At 36.9% G+C, this 4,344-nt stretch overlaps 1 non-coding gene across 1 annotated transcript; it reads left to right on the top strand.

The window, feature by feature from the left end:
- Positions 1-472: 472 nt before the first annotated feature.
- On the top strand, positions 473-575 carry LOC143383985 (U6 spliceosomal RNA). The gene has a single exon (XR_013089229.1). It is a non-coding gene; the product is annotated as a U6 spliceosomal RNA (small nuclear RNA).
- The last annotated feature ends 3,769 nt before the right edge of the window (positions 576-4,344 follow it).

Below are 4,344 nucleotides of genomic sequence, written 5' to 3'. Positions count from 1 at the left end.
CATCTGGGATATGGTTTGTTCACTCAGTGACTTGCACAACACGGAGCACTCAGTTGGTACTCAATAAATGTTATTTGAAAGAATGATTATGAGAATTTCGTTCAGTGAAGGACCTACCAGGATGGAAATGACACTTTTATATGCTTTCCACCTATTAATTTATAAGTCAATTGTTTCCCATGCTTTATAGCAAAAGAGGTGGGGGAGTTATTTTTGCTCTTCAAAGGGGGGAAAAAAGCAGGGCTAATTCTGGTGGAGAATGTGCTGGTCAGGTCAAGATTTAACAAAAAGATAAATCAGAAATAGCTCACCAGAGGGGTCGATTTGTCCCAGGTAGAGCAGAAGATGTGAACTCCTCTGCCATATACCAAGGCTTCAGTCAAACCTGCCTTGGTCACTAACACAGTCATGCAGGCAGAGTCACTAAAGGGGCTAAGTCTTACAACAGGGTCAACATGATTAAACCAAGTAGGTGCTCCCTGCAGCACAGACACTAAATTTGGAATGATACAGAGAAAATGAGTGTGGCCCTGCACACGGATGACATGCAAATTTGTGAATATTCTTTTAAATAAATAAATAAAGCAGAAGTACCCGTGTAACATACTGCCATCCATAAAGTTGGCTCACACAAAAGAACCAGAAGATAAAGGATTTTCAGAACAAGATTCAAAATGCATAAAACATAATGGAAATTTTGATACCTTTGAATATATTAAAATTAAAATTACATGAAAAAAACCCAATATGAATACAATGAAAAAGCAAGTCACAGACTGAAAAATATATTTGTTGCGCACATAAGTGACAATATTTTAGTACCTAGAATGTATAAAGAATTTCCACATTTCTCTTTGGAGGGCAATTTGGCTATATCTAGTAAAGTTGAAGATATTCGTATGAAAAACTAAGCAATTCCATTTTAGTCCAACCCTCCAGAGAACCCTTACACAGAAACATGGATAGGAATGTTCCTTGTAACATTGTTTATTGTGGGTGGAGAACTAGAAACATCTTAAATAGACGTTTAATGGATAAATACATTATGGCAAAATTATACAAACTTTTACTATCAGGTAGTTATGGCATTTAAAATCCTGCATACAAATATTCAACATTTATGAATGTGAAAGAATGTATTAGAATATAAACATATGCATGAGAATAAAGAACATAATATTCATGATACTGGTTCGCCCTGAAAAGAAATGGAATCAGTAAATCTGACAAAAATACGATTTTATAAGACCGGAAGGAATATCCATGGGGGCTCATGATGTTGACAGTAAAATCATGGGTCTATGTTAAAGTCTATAAAAAACTAAATTAAAAATAACTTAGGAAATGAAAGATTTAAAAAGTGAATAAAGTAATATGAAACGCAGGCAAAGTTAAACACACACAAAATAGACATTCTACCATCCACACAGGGAGAAAAAAAAAGATTCTAAAACTGGAGCATTTATTGAACTACTTCAACTGTGTTCTCAATTCTACAAGTTAAGGCCTCACATATGGGTCAGAGGAATGCATGGATTCAGAAATTTCATAGCCACAAATTTTGGGAGTTTCAGCCACTGTTATATTACCTTCATTTCAACTCTTCAATTTTATCTTCTGCCACTGGGCTACGTGCAGTGTAGACTGTGAGGCGTGATCGTGAGTGTCTTGCCTGGTGGACATATTTCTGAGTTAGTCTGACACGGGAAACATAAAGTGGTATCTCCAAGAGCAAATAAAATTATATTGTTACAAATAGGTAAGGGCTCCAGCCAGGGCATAACAGGCATACTGCCTACTGATCACTCTAGGCTGCTTTCTTTACTTAAAATAATCCAGGGTCTTTTGTGTTGGAGGAAGCCATGGATCTTTCTACTCCCCAAGCAGCAAGAGCATCTCTTCTGCACTTCTGTCTGAGAGAAAACTTCCTATGGTTGAGGGAAAAGGGAAAAAATATATATATATACCAAGAACTTGAACTCTGAGGAGAAAAAAAAATGGGTCATGTTTTTGTCTCATCTTGCTCATCCTGGAGAAACTAAATTCACTTAGAATCAACAAGGGATTTAACCTCCTTGTAAAGAGGCTAAAATTTTATCATAATATAAAACCTGACACAAATACAACTGAATTTAAACCAGACTTGCTTTTGGTCTTTGTTTTTCCGGGAAGATCTGACAGGCACTAGCACCCAAAAGAAATTAGCAATGTAAAAATATTTTCTTTTTCTTTATAACTCAAGTTCTTTCACTTTTCTGCCCCATATTTTCTCAGTTACTACAGCCATGGCAATTGTTAGGTTGTGGGGTCTCATTCTTTGCAACACCCCCAACGCTCCACAGCAAAGTCCAGAGGTACCAGCATTTTCCTTGCTTAATTCTCCATGGCCAAGATGACTAGGATCTCTATTCCCAAAGAAGTTTTGCTACTACCCCAGCTTCCAGAGCTTAGAGATAGGGAACTTCCACCCTGTACCGCGTCACCTCTGCCTTCTACAGAGAGCAGCAGGTTGTGACAGCTTTCATGAAGACGTTACAGATGAATCCCAGCTTGCAGTGTAGATTGTATTTTATTTTTAAACTACTTCCAGCCTAAGTTGTGTAGTATGAATGCATGTGGCACCTCCATGGGAGAACTGTTTCTCTAATTGGCAGGACATTCCAGAGGTGGTGAGTTGACATTTATTCAGAAGATCACACATCAGAGGTGGCATCCGCCAGGCTTCATCTAACTCTCTTAGATTAATACCAGATGTTTGTCAACCAATATACTGGATTTAAATTGATTTTTACTGATGAAATCAGTAGCTTGTTAGTAAGCATAATGAATGTTAGATATGGACCTTCACTGAAGAACACAATGACATTCAAGGTATAAAGACAGGTTGGATGAGGCGGTACATACCTGTAATTCTAGCAGCTCAAGAGGCTGAGGCAGAAAGATTGCAAGTTCAAAGCCAGCCTCAGAAACTTAACAAGGCCCTAAGAAACTTAGCAAGACCCTGTCTCAAAATAAAAATAAAAAAGAGCTGAGGATATGGTTCAATGGTTAAGAACACCCCCCCCCCCCCGCATCCCCTGGGTTCAATTCCTGGTACCAAAAAAAAAAAAAAAAAAGGTACTAGGACAGGAATATAGCATAAACAAAAATCCAACACACCTGCCACCCTTAGTAATGGCTCCATAATTAATTCTACGATGCATGTTTAGAAGATTGTTGACCACTTGATGCTAAAAAAGGAACATGGTTTGAAAATTTATGGCACAGAGGAGAGTACACATTTGCTTTAAATGAAACTTTCACAAGGTGAATTTAGAGCAGACCAAAGGAGAGACCCAGGACTTCATTGAGTTTGTAGCACCTTGTGCCTGTTTGCTTTAGATTTAAGATGCATAGAACTCTGCTTGAGACTTGCTTTCCTTATTCCACACAGAGATACTGGGAAGGGAATACAAATCCTATCTGTCCTTAATACTAATGGGAAGCTAATAGAGTGCACAGCCAATTTAGTTTAAGTCAGTTTTTTAGCATAAGAACTAAAGGAGACTCAAATAATGATCTGAAAAGGAAGCAGAAAAAGGAAAGGCCAGAGGATATAATTGGGCAATAAACAGTGGACAGAAAAGAGTTAGGGACAGATAGACCTACCAAGACAAAGAAGAATGGAAGGCATCAAACAGGATGGGAAATTCAGAAAACAGAAGGCAATATTAAAATATATATCCAAAACTTGAAAAAAGATGAAAAAAAATAGTGGTTACACTTACTTTCAATATCATAGGTATACTAACAGGTCTTGCCTGGGATTCTTCAGTTTTTGTAGGAGAATGTGCCTTTGTGTAGCTACTTACCATATTCAGGATTTATAAACTGTTAAGAAATATGTTGACTTTAGATTTTGTCTGATAAACATGCAGATGATGTCTAAACAGGAGAAAAGGCAACGTCAAAAATCACGATTTTTATTTTTCTTACAAGGTGAACAATTTTTTTTTTTGTAATCTAAATTCAACAACTTCAATCCAGCAGTCTTTCTTTCAGAACCTATATATATCCACTTTTTTCAAATTCTCTTTGAACCAGCTCTAACATCCTCCTGGTTCCCTCACTAATGAGTTAAATAAATCTGTGACATGCTAGTAGTGCTTAAAATTCTTTAAAATTATACTTTGGAATGAAGTTAGAAGAGTTTCCAGATCACTTATAAGTCCTTTCCAATGGCTCCAAGAGCTAAGAGATAGAATGTTGTTTTATTACCATGGCTCTCCAAATACCTACACACAGCTAACTATATTTCCAAACACCTACCTACATTTGTTTGGTAAGAAATATTATTATTCCCAT

The sequence above is a fragment of the Callospermophilus lateralis genome, chromosome 1, assembly GCF_048772815.1.
Source record: "Callospermophilus lateralis isolate mCalLat2 chromosome 1, mCalLat2.hap1, whole genome shotgun sequence".
NCBI lineage: Eukaryota > Metazoa > Chordata > Mammalia > Rodentia > Sciuridae > Callospermophilus > Callospermophilus lateralis.
This window is presented reverse-complemented; position numbering and strand designations above follow the sequence as displayed.